Source organism: Lepisosteus platostomus, chromosome 6 (genome assembly GCF_059453375.1).
Source record: "Lepisosteus platostomus isolate fLepPlt1 chromosome 6, fLepPlt1.hap1, whole genome shotgun sequence".
NCBI classification, from domain to species: domain Eukaryota; kingdom Metazoa; phylum Chordata; class Actinopteri; order Semionotiformes; family Lepisosteidae; genus Lepisosteus; species Lepisosteus platostomus.
The window spans coordinates 43,631,506-43,648,372 of record NC_142616.1 but is presented as its reverse complement, the minus strand read 5'-3'; the positions used below and the strand labels follow the sequence as shown (position 1 = coordinate 43,648,372).

Genomic DNA, 16,867 nt, shown 5'->3' with positions numbered 1-16,867 from the left:
CACACACCGTTAGACGGTGGTGTTCAGGAGTTTGATGTTTCCGTTTCTATGAGGTGAGAAGCAGGAAAAATGTATAGGTCACTAGCCTTGGGTGGAAATCTTTCCAAATATTGCTAGTAAGTGACTTTGCATTTTCATTATGTCTTTAACGCTTTGGGTAGGTGTGGAGGTATTCAGAGCGTGGGGTATCGGCCCCAAGCTGGATGTCCCATTCACTGACACGTGCACTGCACTTTATGGGTCGTCAAAAATTTTTAAAATTTAATTCGATTGGTGACACTCTCCTCCGAGTTATCAGCATCCAAAAACTGGAATCTCTTGTCATTCTTCATAAAGCCCAAACAAGAAAGGTGTGGAAACTCACATCCTTGTTAGTGTTATGTTCACAAAGACGTAACTTGGAGCATAGTCCACCAGTGTTTCCCAGTATAAAGTTTCTTGTACCTTCTAGATGTGTTAGAACACGCTTTTGTAAGAAAGCCTCTGACATATCTCTTGTGGTCTCTCCATTTTGCTAAGGCTTTCTGGGCCCAGTTTCCGGATTGGTTACAGGCCCTTTCAGCCAACCTTTCCCTGACAATATGTTTGGTGTCTCTCGTGTCAAACTACCCTCCAACGTCCTTGACAGGATTTGGGCCATAGTGAACAAGGGAAATGATACCCTCAGGAGGTTGAGGAATATGAGGCTGTTCAAAGGCATTGGAGTTCAGGACAAGGGAGCAGGTAGTCTGGCCCTGTCCACTCTAAAAAAAACTATTATCTCAGAGATCTGTGGAAAGTAGGGAAGGTGGAAGCAAAAAATGTGTGGAAAATAGAGGGTGAAGGACGATGTCTCATAACTCTGAGATAATAAAAAGAGAAATCATGTAAGGAAAAATGTGATTATACATTGAAAAAGGGACCAGCAAAAGGTAAGAACAAGTGATTTGAAATAATATGCAATCTAAGTTTAAGCAATTATTAATTATTATAATAAAACAGTTAGACTATTATTTACACAACAATACATGGGCCCCCTCTGCTGTTCAAAGTCTGTATTATACACTAGTTCTTGAACGAGCTTATCCCAGAAGACGATGCCAGTTTGACTTCACATAAAAACCTCCCACAGGTCACATAATAAAATGTTTGAGTTGCAGAAAGTTTACAACAGAGGTGTAAAGAGAAAATAGTGCAGTATTTTTTTTTCTGGGAATGAATAGTGTAAAATGCAATCTCTACCAGCACCTCTGTCACCATAACTCAAGTTTACTTCAAACTCGTTTGCTATAACGTCTTCATGACGGGGACACTAAAAAGGCACCATCCTTTGGATGAGACGTAAATCCCAGGGCGTTTCTCAAAAAGAGTAGGGGTGTAACCCCGGCATCCTGGCCAAATTTCCCATTGGCCCTTACCAATCATGGCCTCCAAATAATCCCCATCTATGAACTGGCTTCATCATTCTGTTCTCCTCCCCACTGATGTGTGGTGAGTGTACTGGTGCACTATGGCTGCTGTCACATCGTCCAGGTGGGGCTGCACACTGGTGGTGGTGGAGGGGAGTCCCCATTACCTGTAAAGCGCTTTGAGTGGAGGGTCCAGAAAAGCACTATATAAGTGTAAGCAATTATTATTATTATTATTATTACTATTATTATTATTATGATTATTATTATTATTATTATTATTATTATTATTATTATTGTTGTTGTTGTTGTTGTTGTTTTTGTTATTCATATTATCTTGTGCTTTTTGGCTGAAAGCTGCGAGTCACCAGTATTGCATTTATGGCATGGAAGCGCCCAGGTGATTTTATTTTATTTACTGGGTATTTTAGTTTGTGTTTAATCATTGAACATTACAGTGAAATGGACAATACAGTATTTATGACTGATGTTTAATGATTCTAAGGCCTATGGAATGGTCTGACAGGCCAGCAGCTGCAAGGGAGCTAACTAACCCAGTGGTGTCTTTGGGAAACCCCAGGGATGATATGACTTTGGCACAGACCAGTTCAGACAAACGTCAGACAAGATATTCCTGAAAAGATTTACTGTATATGCTTGGATTGGTAACTTACTTGCTCTGTAATACTCTGTGTATTATACTCTGTGGACTATAGTTAAGTGTGACACAGCCCAGTTCCTATGGCACTTCTGAATTAATTGTGATACAGCCCAAATTCATACAAGATTTTTCTGGGCGATAAATCCAGAGTCTTCTAATCCGTTTGTAGTAGGATCTTCTTTACACACTTTTTTTTTAACGAATTCCAGTCATCCACAGCTCCTCATAGAAAAAGTGTGATGAGTATATCCAAAAAAACCCTGCACTTTATGTTCATATTGTTCATATTGTAACAGGGTTTGATGTTTTTAAAGCTTCTCATCTTCAGTAGAATGAATTAATATGACAGGCACAAATTGGATAATTCAAAATGGTTTGATTATGGTTAAAGTTGAGGGTGTCAGATAATCACTTGTTGTCTTAACTACCTAAAGGGTTTGTGGGTTGGAAGTGTATAGATCTTGTCTGCCTACCATGACTTGATCAGAACGTTGAACATTACCCTTTATATCCATGGTTTCTTAGTTTATCATCTTGTAATACCTTATCTACTTTTGAACACCCATAAATTAATTAGCACCTTGTTTGTTGTTGATAAGCACACAAGTTTGTTGAAAAGCGCACTTAAATAAAATTGTATCATTAGGGTCATGTCAAAAGCTCACTCCCCATAATTTCTATCCCTTTATTTTATTCTGTTGATGCATATTTTTGCACATAACCTGTTACCTTTTTGTTGTTTTGCACATTGCCTGTTGTTGTTTTTTGCACATTGCCTGTTGTTTTTTTGCACATTGCCTGTTGTCTCTGTCTTTCTTTTGCTACACAATTGTATTGCTGTTGTTATTTTTTTTCTCTTTGTACTACTTATGTCTGAGAGCTAGCTAAATAGCATTTCATTATACCATATACCATGTATATGAGTGTAATGACAATAAACTTGAACTTGAAACTTGAAACTTATAATAACCTTTCTGTTGTTCATACCTGGGTTAAAGTGGTACTGACAATGCAGAGCCAGCAGATGGCAGTCTTTCCTTTTCTCTAGGCAATGCAGAGTGTCTTAGCTGTACAGACTGTAGACTGCAGAGTACCGTAGTTAACAATCTCTTGTAAAGTTCATGACTGACAGCCCTTTACAATGGACACGAGGTTCTGACTGAGCTCTGCAGAATGAGGATCTTGACAGTCATTTTAGAGGAAGAGGTTAAACTTCTCGTGCCTTTGGCTAGTACTTAAATTTAAAACATTTTATTAGTCTTAGTTCTTCTAATTGACCTATTAAATGTTTTCTTATTCCTGCTGCTCACTGGCCAGAATACTATCGCGTTTCAGAGAGTGCATTTGGAATATTTTCACACAGTACAGTTTTTTGTGTGACATGATCTATACTATTCAGGGCCAGATTTTGGTGTTTGTAGGCTGTAGGCACTTTCACTCCGAAATATGCAAAAAGAGGGGTAAATGCCAACTGAATTATTTCGATAGACATGATGTACTTTAAACTATTGTAATGACTGGGAGATTTGCACAGAAATTAAGCTCAGACACCCCTGATGTGCTGGCAACAACACATTTATTTACCTAAACCTGTAGGGCTTTGACAGACAGAGATTGAAACTCCTCAAAGGAGTTACACACAAACAGGGTAAGGATTAAGAAGGGGTACTTCAGTTTACAGTGGGTTACAAGGACAAAGCCGCAAATACTGACAACTATTTACAATGGCTCCTCATAAACTGTCTACATTATTTGCACTGCCAGGTCAATCTCCGGTCCACACTGACCTCAAGTCCAGCCCCATGGCCGCTGCTCCAAGCCTGCCTTGCGGGCGCATAGCTAAGGGGAGGTGCAGCCGCTAAAGTGACCGGTGCGGGCGCTACACTATTCTAATGCTAAAGCCCTTGATTGATGGAGCGAGTCAAGCGACCATCACTTCGATCCTTCTAGTTTCTAGAACAGCCGCTATATAGCGTATGATTATTATTATTGATTTGGAGCAGCTAGAGTCGATTGCAAACATGTTGTTTCAGCTCGTTTTTCATTAGTCACTAGTGTTTCCCTCCTTCGTATGCCCTAGGCACTGTAGGCACAGTGGGAATGGGAAATCGGGCACTTGTACTATCCATCAATTAATCAATTTTCTAACCGGTTCATTAAATTCAGGATCATGGGGGGCTGGAGCCTATCCTGGCAAGCAATGAGCTCAAAGCAGGGCACACCATGGACAGGAGCACCAGGTGCACCACTGTACACCAGTCCATTGCAGGGCATGCACATGGAGACAAACACATGCACACATTCACACCAGAACAAATTTTCTTTGGACTGTGGGAGAAAACCAGAGCAACCTGAGGAAACCTGTACAAGCAAAGGGAGAACATACAAACTCCACACAGATCGCACCTCACATCTGGAACTGAACCCAGGGCCCCAGAACTGCAAGGCAGCAATGCTTACTGCTACAGTATGCTACCGTGCCACCCTGGTCTGTATTAATTTAGTCAAATTTATACTGTGTTCAGGCAAAGTTACTATACAATTCTCAATCAATGTGTATTGTAGATGGCACTTCTGTTGCAGGAATTTAATATAACAAGTTCTTTAAAGATTTGACTCTTTGTTGCTTAATTGATTCTGTGCTGGCAAATCCCTCCAGTGAGAAAAGGATTACAGCAAGATTTTGCTATACTAGTGCAAACTGTGGTAGTGTGGGAAGGTGGCTTTTCATCTTTAAGAGTTTTTTGTCCCCTCTTCCCTTTTTGTGTGTGAGCTTCCATATTTGTATCACTGTACTTGTTGTGTTTTGTAAAAAAAGTAATGAAGAATCAGTTAAAAAAAACTCTTGCACTATAATAGAAGAGCCATAGTTGCCTTCTGCAGTTGAAGTAAAGCATTTTAAAATGACCACACTTCAAATTGTTCAGCGAAAATGTTAATTTGAAGTGGAGTTCTGCATAGTTTTTCAGGAGCTAAGTTCTTTAAATGCCCCATGATTGGTGTGGAAATGGAGAAATAAGTAATGACATTTGAACTGATTTAAGGTGTCACTTCTAAATCCTTTATAACACCAGCATCAAACTTCTTGAAGTTTCAATGAATTCTTGAAGGAATTCAATGTCTTCCGGTGTTTGTTGAAGTCAAACTGTCATCCCAACTGGATGAAATTAATATTTCACCGGGAGCATAGTACAGTTTCAGCAGAACTTCTCTTGTATTCAAGACTCTTTGTGAAGAGCACCCTTTTTGCTTTTTAGTGCCCATTGTCCAGATTAGGGATGGCCAATTTCAGTCCCAGAGTGTGTCAGTGGATTTTCATTCTAGATCAGTGCTTAATGATCTACTGTACCTCAGTTTATTATTGATTCATTTAACAACCCTTTAATACCTGCTCCCAGGGTGCTCCTCATCAGTGCTTGTACTTGAAGAGATCTGGAAAACCTCCAGAGACACGCTGGACTTTTCAGGACCAGGCTGGCCAACTCCTGGTCGAGGGGCTGCTTTCTTTCTAATACTGCTTCCCCCATCATTAACACTGGATTTTAATTAAAGCCATTTGAGTGAGCAGGTGCATCAACATTTGTTGGCTGCAACAGACCAAATAAAAGTTTAACTCCACACTGAAAAACAGAAGAAAAACAGTGTTTTGTTCATGTTTATGAAGAAGAGAGGCAGCAGGGCTATAAAGCACAGGAGAAAAAAACAATAGAGCAAGTGAAAAAGTGTTCAAACAAAGAAAGGTCTGGGTCAGAACTGACACCCCATGCTTTCATTATGTTTTTTTCTCTATTTCCTAGCTTGGAATTAATCTTTACTTGTTCCTTTCAATTTATTTATTTTTTAATTTCCCCACTTTTGAATCCTGTCTAAAACATTCTCTAGTGCTCTACTTTTATCTTGCTTGTTGGCTTCAACAATTTGATCCATATCAGCCTGTACCAGAACAGAGTCCTGTGAGAATCCACTGCACACATTGCACACACCCTGGTAATATTACTCTCTAGTTCAGGTGGGTAGCTGCGTCAGCATGCGTAGGCTGCAAAGGAACAAGTAATAGGTTTATTCCATGCTGAAAAAAAGAAGAAGAAAGAGAACACAACGTTTCGGCCGTGGAGCCTTCTTCACACCTGAAGAAGGCTCCACGGCCGAAACGTTGTGTTCTCTTTCTTCTTCTTTTTTTCAGCATGGAATAAACCTATTACTTGTTCCTTTGCATATTACTCTCTATGTAATTCTCTCAGACATTGATAAGTAATTCAAAAAAACATAGCTGATAACAAACAAATATGTCCACTTGCTGTATACTAAAAAAAAAATGAGAATACAAGGCATAACTGCTTCTTGGTAAATCATGTTAGGGTAGATATTTAAACTACTGTTTATGTTTTGGCATTTTCATGGACAAAAAAAGATTGCATTTTGAAATCTGCATATCACACTTTTTTAAAAGTATTGGCCAGTGATCTAGCAATAAAAAGTAAATATTGGATTTCTGAGTTTTTCAGAATACAGCAACAAGTTCCCTGACAGCACTATTCCGTCTGAAATGCTGACTTTAGATTTACACCATCTCGGCTGGATCCTGGAATTGGAGCTTGAACTCAAGATGTAGGCAGTACAAGTCAGTTGAAAATAGCACACATACAGCAGCAATAGCAAGAAATAATAAAGTCTCAAGGCCTGTGAGTCTGTGTCAAGTGTATTTGCATAATCCTGTCAGAGACTGGTAGCATTCAAGTGTTCAGCTCCTATCTGCAAGCCCCAGGCAAATCTTGCTACAATATTTGATAAGCAAACAATCTATGATGATTCATCAGGCAACACACAGCATTCCCTGCGAAACATCATACTCATCAAAGACTTTAGTCAATTACACTATATAGTATATGATGAGATGCTTTACAGCATTCAAAGTGACTATTGATTTTCACCATCATTTCATTAAAGACAACAGGATGACCCTGGATTCTTGTACTGTTTTTAATAATTGGAGTACTCTGACTTCCACAGATTTTACTTCGGCTAAACATGCCCCTTTTGCCTTTCCATTATTTCCATCATTCATTTTATGACACACAGATAAAAAATCAGAAAAGGATTAAGAGAAACCAATGACATCAACAAGGAGCCAGATCCTGAGACACAACAATAGTGGTTCTGTGTAATGATTAATAAGGTGTATAGTTTGAAACAAAAGGCCCATTACAGTACCTGACAGCAGAGAGTGGAGCTGATTACCGAGGTCCAGGAAGCCAATGCTTGTTCTTGAGCTCTGTAAGTCACATGGAACTAGGACTCAACAGAAATCATTGAGGACTAACTAGTCAATGAGAAACTACCATCTTCTTGTCCTGGAAGAAATAAATCTGCTTGTCTTGAAACTTTTAAAAAGGGAGCTTTCATTCACCAATAATTACATTTTCAGTTTGTGGAAAGCCATTAATTTTTTTTAAATGAAGTTGAGTGTTTTATTACCTGTGGGTTGCAACAAGATCAGCCTAATGCAGTAATTAATGCAGTATACCCAAAGCACAGTGAAGAGTATGCAAATGGCTTTAAATGAACTAATGAATCAGAATGCAGGCATTGTGATCCTGGAGAAGTCCAGGCTGCCAAGAGAAAAGGGAAATATCAAGAGGTGAAATTGTGAGAGATGAAGGGCTTGGGATTTGCTGTACAGTATGGTGCATGCTAGCAGAGATTGGTTCTTTTCATCCATGCCTAGCACTGACTAGCAAGATATAAAGGATTTATAGAAATCTGTTATGTAAGGTGAAATAATGCAAGTTGGACACACATCCCATGTGAAATAATATAAGGTGGAGGGGGTAGTGAAATTCAGTCCCAACTCAAAATTGACACGTTTCTAAGTATTACTGCTTTATTATGACTTATGATTTTTATGTACAGTATATGATGTGGTTGAATTAAGAGAGAAATAAATTAATGACAGAGGTAATTTGAAGAGGACGGAGCACTTGGGCTCTGACAATAATTGCTAATAGTCATTAGAGAAAATGGTAAAGGCTAGACCAATTTCACATGTCAGATTTTAACTCATTTAAACACTTTCCGTTAATTTTCTCTGCATTTGCATTAATGTCTTGAAACTTCAAGCCAGTAGCAGGGGGAATATCATGCATTTGTTCATTGTTTCATGCCTTTGAATTACATTGATGTTTTGCTCTCCGCTTTTCTGTTTCTGAAATTGTGAGTGCTATCCCTACACTTCCATCTCTTGTTGCTCGTTACGGTTTTACAGTTACCCCTCCACCCTTGCTAAGGCATACCATGACTGGGGAAAAATCTTCTCGAACTGTTCCTAAAATGGTGTTGACCTGACTTTGTGTTTGCGGATGTCATTTTAGTTTGAGGAATGCCTGTATAAGAAATGTCAACAGGAACCATGCAGTCACAAAAAGTTCAAGGTGTCTGTCATGTGACCCCATTGGCACGCAGAAATATTGTGCTGATGAGGGTAGTGCAGAGAACTCAAGGACACGGGGACTCACAGCTGTACTCCCAATAGGTAAGTTTTCACGAGTGGGCACACTTTGCACCACAGTTAGTACAGTTAGGATATTCCTAGGCAGGTCACTGCACCCCAAAGGGGTGCTGTGCCAGCAGCCATACAGTATCACTCTGCAACTCACAACTGGCAACCTACTGAAGCTAAGCAGATATGAGCCTCGTCAGTACCTGGATGGGAGACCTCCTGGGAAAAACTAAGGTTGCTGCTGGAAGAGGTGTTAGTGGGGCCAGCAGGGGGCGCTCACCCTCCAATCCACTGGTCCTAATGCCCCAGTATAGTGATGGGGACACTATACTGTAAACAGGTGCCGTCCTTCAGATGAGATGTAAAATCGAGCTCCTGACTCTCTGTGGTCATTAACAATCCCAGGGCGTTTCTCGAAAAGAGTAGGGCTGTAACCCCGGTGTCCTGGCCAAATTTCCCACTGGTCTTTACCAGTCATGGCCTCCTAATAATCCCCATCTATGAATTGGCTTCATTACTCTGCCCTCCTCCCCACTGATAGCTGAGGCGTTCTGGCGCACTATGGCTGCTGTAGCATCATCCAGGTGGATGCTGCACATTGGTGGTGGTGGAGGGGAGTCTAGAAAAACGCTATGTAAGTGTAAGCAATTATGAATTAATTGTTATTAAGAGAGAAGACATGAGGCTGCACGTGCAATTCATCCCCAGGTGGACTTTGATCTGCCTTCCCTCGGGTGTCTCCCAACAGCTGAAGCTGAACAGGTGAACAAATCCAGCGCACTAAAAGACCGGATTTGTTTGCCTGTCAGCTTGTGTGCTGAGGAATGTGGGATACTGGACAGAGGACCAAAGCTAAGTTAGGAAGGAATCACAAATGCGATACTGGCAGGTGTGTGGTGGGGGATGTGAGAAACAGGCAGGGAGAATCAGACATTTTCGGGGGAAAAGGAAAAGATCAAGCGGTAAAATAGTGAGAGATGAGGGGCTTGGGATTTGCAGTGGGTTGGGTGCTGTCAGAGATGGGTTCTTTTCATCCATGCCTCAGCTAGCTCATCATGAGACCGGTGTATCCGGGTGGACGGTAACTGTTTAAGTCTGTCCAAAATTCACTCTCAGCTCATCCAATTATCGTACAGATCTAAGCCAGCAAATCATGTAGCAAATGTTTCTACATGTGGAATGCCTTCCAATATACAGGCATGAGGCATCTCACACACACTAACGGGATTTTTCTGCTTTTGGTCTGTCTCCCCTCACCCTGATACCACTGATCTACCTCAGCAGGGGATTTTACAGAAGCAGCTCCAGTTGATAGCAAGTATTCCGTCATCTGTAACAATGGTCCTGAACTACAAAATGCATAATATAGAATAGCCTAGAGCCTGAATACATACTGTAGGTACAGTATACCCACAATCTTTCTTTGAGGGCCAATTCCTCTTTTTCACCAACAACTCAGTTTTCAAAATTGTAATCCCAGAGTGTTGTGGAAGTTTTGAAAATCTACCCATGTTGCTGAAGCTGATACACTAAGTCCTCAGATCAATCTGTTACTAGCAACCAAATGAGCTGGATTGGCTGAATAGCCTCCTGTTGTTTAGAATTTTCTGGAGTGGAACTGTTAAGCAACCCTAACCCTGGCTTTCTCAATAGGCAGATGCCTTCCGGTCAGTCTGCTCTGGGGGAAATGAGATGTCAAGTCGAAGCATCCTGCTGTCAGTGACATTTGTGCTAGAAAGCGATGAGCTGGGACAGTGTGCCTGCCTACATCCTAGACAGTGCTATGGACAGACGCTCCCACGGTAGGCAGTGGAGAGGGTAGCAGAGCAAAACCATATCTCTAGGGAGAAGCACCACCCTGATAGCGAAGGCTGGGGGAGATACATACATGAAAACACTGTGGCTTTAACACAACAGCCTCAAACCCTCACAGAGAATTGACTTTCTTCTCAGGAAATGAGTAATGTAATCATGTAATCAATATTATAACATGTTTCTTGGACTGAGGATGGGAAAGTCTGAGGGTACTTATAGTGAGGGGGTGTGTGTAGAGAATACTCCCAGGTCTATTGACTCTAGTGTCAAAAGGCTGTCCCTGTGGAAACAAATGTTTTATTCTTTTTTTTCTGACAGATGATGGATTATGCATCTGTCATTCTCAGCGGGGGTTTGATATCTCCCAGCCAGAGTGATGTAGAGGTGAGATGTATGGGCTGGGTTGCCTAAATGCTGTGTGTCACACTGTCATCTTTCAATGTCTTTTTTATTTATTGGGCAGCTTCAGCTGATGGCTGAAACTTTTATCTCTTTCACTTCAATCTTGTCTTTGAAGGTTGTGCTGTGTGGTATCTAAAGTTCTTCCCTATGTGCGTTGCGGAGACCTTTGAATCTCAGTGGTGCAGCCTAAAGGGTGCTCTTGGACACGAGTTTGTGTGCACAAAAGCAGCATTTCTTTCCATCCATTCAGCAATGAGTCTGAAAACCAATAACAGGGTTGTTCAAGAGTTGTTGTTAGCTTTAGACTTGATAACTGATATGTCATGTAACACAATTTTACAATCTAATTTGTGATGAAAGCATTTCAAACAGCATTTCTCTCTTTCATTGTCTTTTTTTTACTGGATGGCATGGTTGTGCAGTTATTAGCATTGCAGCTTTGCAGTGCTGGGGCCCTGAGTTCTGCTATCTGTATGGAGTTTGTATGTGTTCACCCTGTGTTTGCATGGCTATGCTTCTAATATTCCGGTTTCCAGTCCAAAGACATACTGATTCTCTAACAAAATACATTCACAATAGACATCTTACAATGAGTACAAACTCTTAACAAGCCATGCAATCTCTACTATATTACAAAATTTCTTCCTTTTTCATCTGAGCCTTAATACTAGCTGTTGTTCATGCCTTTTTCCCTGTCCTGGCTTTGAAACTGTGGCTGTCCAGTCCTCCAAAGGAGCTCAAAGGAGCAGGTTATTCCTCCTTAGTCCCTGTACAGGGTCCACAGTCCATTCCAGTGCTCATTTGTTGTTGAGGAACCCCATTTGGCATTGATGTGCTTCATCCTCCCTCTAGGTTTCATCAATCATTCATTAAATTTCATTCATCAAATTTAATCAATTTCCCTTTGGGATCAATGAAGTTTAGTTGTGCTGGATGAGAGTGCTCCTCATGTTCCACAGTTCTTGTTTTATCAGGGACACCAGCAGCCAAAGGAAGTACTTTGTCCCTTTGTCCAACCTGATTGGTGCCCACCCTAGCAGGATGCACTGGTAACTGAGCACCGCTCCCACTCCCAGGAGTTGTATAGTGTTGCCCATTCTGCCACACACTTTGCCTCACAACTCACACTTTGGTGAAGGAACAGTTCCAGAACACATGCTCCTGCACCTCCTAGATAAAACATGTGTCCTGGGGGCATTGCAGGTGAGCAAGTGTCTGTAGAGGACCTCTCTGGTTGCCAGCCTCTAGTGCAGGGCCATCCAGTTGAGGTCATTTAACTTGTTGTCTAGCTCCTTTGACTGCATCCTTCCTCAGACTTGTCTGGGAACCCGCAGCCTCTCTCCAGCGACCAGTTGCCCTCTCAGCTCCTTGTACAGGAGTCTGTGGTTGGTGCAGAGGCTTGGCTGTCTCATGGTCTTGTACCTCTGGCTCCACTTGACAGCATGGGTGTAGCTTTCCGGTTGCTTTTCTGATTTTGGTCCAATGTTTGTCCACTGGACCAGATGCCTCATCTGGGTGGAGAACCACAGCTTAACAAAGTACTGGTACTTGTGGCTGATTGGCTCCCGGAATGCCCGACAAAGGTTGCAGAAAAAGATGCAGTCAACATTAAGGGGGGAAATGCCAAAGTCATACTGATACTGTAGGTTAATTGGCTTCTGGGAAAAAGTAGTCCTGGTGCGAGTGTGTGTGTTAGTGTCTGTGTGCCCTGTGATGGAGTTTTGTCCTGTCTAGGCTGTATCCTGCCTTGTGCTCATGGCTTGCTGTGTTAGACTCCCCTGTGATTCTGTACTGACCCTGTAATGAATTGATGAATGCCTTATTACTGCTATAAATGTAATTTGTTGTAATTTAGAATTGTCTGTTAGACAAGCAAATCTTTTTATGTTTGTTTGCATTATCCCAGAAAGGATTATTGGAGCCTCAGGTGTCTTCCAGAGGTGTGGATTGTGAAGAACAGTTCTGTGTGATCTAGGAGGTCTGCTATGTGAGATTTCCCCACTGAGGAGCTGTGCTGTGCAGTTCTGTTCTCTTTGCGTTTCACAGCTTCCATTGATGTGCAGGATTGTTTCAGAGGCCAGTAATTTTTTTTTTTACATTGAATAAAGGTGAAAAAAGTCCATCTCTACAGCGGGCCACACTCACCCAAATCCCATTTTGTGTGAGTTCATAAAGCATATGGATTGTTGAAATTTTAAAATTAGGCGTTCAGTCTAGAGGTAATATGTATGCAGACCAATACCCAGTTCAAAAACAGGAGACAGCAGCTCATACACAACTGACTTTTTGAACCAAAACCAGAATTGTATTATTTTAAGCAGATAAGTGGCAGTGTCTAAATCTTTAAGTAAGTGCACTTGAGGGCATACGCTCTATCCTTGACAGGACTGCAGGCCAATCTAGCCTAGGTGGCACCCCTTGATTAAATGTGCCATGCATGAAGACGTAGACTCTACACAGGTACAGTAGATGCCAGAGCTTGTAATCAAATCCAGGAATTTGGAGCTGTGAAGCACTAATGCTACCTGTTTCACTGTGAAATAAAAAAAACTCAAACTCCCATATTAAAGTTCACTCCGGATCTAGCTAATTTGGCCTGCACACCCCCACATCAATGGTATTCAAAGTCAGTCTTTACTGATCCTGCTATACAATAGGTTGGTTTGTGCCTTCACCTATCTGGGCTCATCGGGTCTTAGAGTTTAACAGGTCCAAGCTGCTGGCATGACAGGGCACTGTTCCAGTTTTTTTTCCCCAGACCAGTGCAGCGTGTAGCCGATTAAGATTTGCTCAGATCTGTCCCAGGGAGAGTCCTGTGCCTGGGTTTCTGCTTCTTGTACATGGGTCGCCATTGTGCTCAACCACACTCCAGAGCTGCAGACTGTGGGAGTGAGTGACAGCTGACTGGCTGGCTTCTCCACCTGGCATTTCCAAGGAGAAAGCTACAGTGAATGTCAGGCTGAGGTGGAAAAACTCTTCTAAAGATAGAACTTTGTCAGCTGTAACCTGTAACAAATTTAACAACAGTAAAGCATAGCTAGGCGCTGTATGTCTAGTATTAGTTTAATATTAGTTGTTTTTTTAATTTGTCAATGTACAAGAATTTTGTACATTTGAATTTTTAAAAAATAGTTCTTTGCTGAGACTAGTGATAAGTAAAGTTGGTAGTAGTATAATGGATGAAATCAGTCTAATCAGTTTTAGTAACTAATCCTCAATATATAAGTCAATACACCTGTTTCAGTTGCTGTAACTGCAAATCAGTGACAAAATGCCAAGCAGTAAATGGAGGGGGCATAAACTCGTATTTGGTACAGTAGCTTAGTATTGTAAATTAGACAAGGCACAAAAAGCCCTGGAGAAAACTGATATGTATAGCACAAAGTAGAAGTATGGAGAGGAGAAAGTGGGCAGTATATTGTCTAACAAAGAAGTCCTCAGTATTGTTCCATATTGAAAAATATTCCTATTATTTCAACATCTTTCTTAGTTTTTTTTTAACATCACAACCCAGAGAAATTCTCTCTGCAGTGCTACCCTCATAGATTGCAATCCATGGCAATGCATTTTTCAAATCTGTGCCTCTGAGGTGAAAAGCAGTGTGTCTTATCGAATGTCTGTTTGATGAGATAGATCAATAAACAGAATGAATGCCCAGGCACCAAGGCTCTTTCACATGCTTGTAAGGGAAAGTCAGCAGCTCACCCAGGACTCCTTCACTCATCCTGTCCACACTGAGACAGCTCTACAGCTTCAGAGGCTGAAGACCACGGAAGGGCAGTACGACAGAACAGAAAGAAAGCCTTAAAGATTCTGCCCTGCAAATGGCTCTGCTTTCATTGTTTTGTTCTATGGGCCCTGCAATAGGGCTGGAAGCACTAATTATTGCACCGATTGGGGAAGATGAAAAGAAAGTTATTACATTTACAAATGTCATCTGTGAGTGGCGCGGTGGAGACATAATTGACTGTATTCCTTCACCACTGTGCTGAAGGTGGGTGGTCCAGTCTGGGGATGTAGTCAGGGTGCTGAAGGAGAAACCAGTGCAGGATCTGGGCCTTTGTGACTGGAAGTATTCACCTAGCTTTACTCACCTAGATTACTGCTCACCCCTACTACATGAAATCTAGCAACTATAGTAGCAGCACCTACAGTAGAAGCAGTAAGTTCAGAATTGTGATCCACAGTTATACTCAGACAGCAGGGAAATACATTTCACAATCTATAGCTGAAGATTTAGTTTGGGTTTTTAGGATTTACAGGGACTTATTGCATGTATGGCAGGGCAGTTTTGCTGCACCACATTTCCAGCTCTTGACTGCTTCTATTAAAGATCCTGGAGCTTCTAAAACCCCAGCCGGTGTAAATTGTGTCCCCAGCTTGCATACTGTACTGTACATTGGTCAGCTGAATTAGATGAGCTGTAGTAGCAACATCTCTTTTATATTTTAAAAGGACATAAGTAATGGTTAGTATCTCACTGCCCTTACAATCCCGAAGGACTCCCTTCCATCAATAACACATAAAGACTGTGATGAGCAGAATAGCACGACTGTGAGAGTGTAAGATAAAAAAGAGAACAAGGGAGAGGAAGGTATTTTTTCCTACAAATTGAGCTCCATTAAATGCCTGTTAAAAGTCTGGGTGACAGGCATGCCAGCTGGTGCCATCGTGTTCTGTGTGAATGTGGCATGAATTGGCCAAGTTACTGAGTCAAATAAAGCCCTCTTTCTTTCTTCAAGCAGGTTTTTCACAGATGTGCACAGAGTGCATAAAGGCGCCCAGAAATGTGGAGGGTCGATTTTCTTATTTTTTTGTCAAGAAGCAATCAGTTCTCAGATGTCAGCATGTCCTGAATTGAAAAGGGAGGTTTTTCAGGTTCAAAAGAACATTTATTAGGGGAGCAGGCTCTGCTGTGCATCATGTTGTTAAAGTCCCTTACATTTATTTTCTGACAGGGAACATAAATGAAGATACTGTCGTAAAATGGAAGTGATTTTTTTTCTTTTCTGTTCAAGCACCTTAATTTTTAGATTGGAATTCTGAATTTAAAAGGCAGGTTCCTAACAGAATTAATACAGTAACCTGCTCTATGACTGCATTCAAGTGTCACATTGAAAAGTGTCAGATTGTCTCTAATTTGTAAAGAGTCTCCCTTTCTATTCCTGTTTTCTCGGTAGAATTTGCATGTTTAATATGGTTCAAAGTTCCAACTGCCTTGTTTGTTCACGTGAGTGCATTTACAACCACACACAACCCCGACAGTGGGAGGTACTGTAGGTGGAACTGTACCTCAGTTTTCCCACAACATTGTGGTGTCTCCGTGGTAATAATATCCACCAGCTACAGTACGTGACTCCACTCTATACCTCATGAGTACATGTGAGACCAGGCTACCAAACACAGAAGAGTTTGATTCTGTTTCATTTTCTGCTCATTTCTGTCATTTCACAAAATACCTTGGGGGGTATGGGGAGATCAAAGGAAGAACGTAGATTCTCCTTTCTTGCTTTGTGCACCTTGATCCAGTAGCAGTGGGAAAGCAGTGTGTGATGGATATCAAATTGTTCAAGGCCTCATCTCGCAGAATCTGAAGCTAAAGGTTATAATCGGTATTTTAATATTCTCTCACGTTAAAGCTCCTTCATAAAGGTTTGCAGGAGAGGGTTTAGCCACCCAGCCGCACTGAATGTTACCCTAGTTTCTGTGGGGTGTTGTGTCACAGTTTTAGTGTTCCCCAAGGCTGCTTATTTTAGTATGGCAGCTCTCTGTGGTTCCACCACTTTGATGTTCACCCAGTGTGACTGGTCAAAGAGCTCCAGCCCCTGATCTGCTAGGTCAGGATTTCAATACCTTGCTCTTTGCCTGTGTCCTCATCTCCTGCATTCAAGAGTTTATTTTGCTCGATCAGACGGTTGCTTCTTTTGCGGACTTTTTTCACTGGGAATTAAGTTCTGCTCTGTGCTTGTACCCCACCACAAACCCATCACACTTACATATCTGAATACCACCATGGCAGCCATCACCACTGTGATCCTTCACTGAGGATAAGTGTAGATTTTCCAGTTCTGTTTTTATGTACAGTATTGTCAAGCTTTTAAAACT

At 41.4% G+C, this 16,867-nt stretch overlaps 1 protein-coding gene across 3 annotated transcripts in view; it reads left to right on the top strand.

Annotated features, from left to right (window-relative positions):
- LOC148661758 (A-type potassium channel modulatory protein KCNIP2-like) overlaps positions 1 to 16,867 on the top strand; it is a 245,925-nt gene that overhangs the window by 93,624 nt on the left and 135,434 nt on the right. The window lies entirely within an intron of this gene.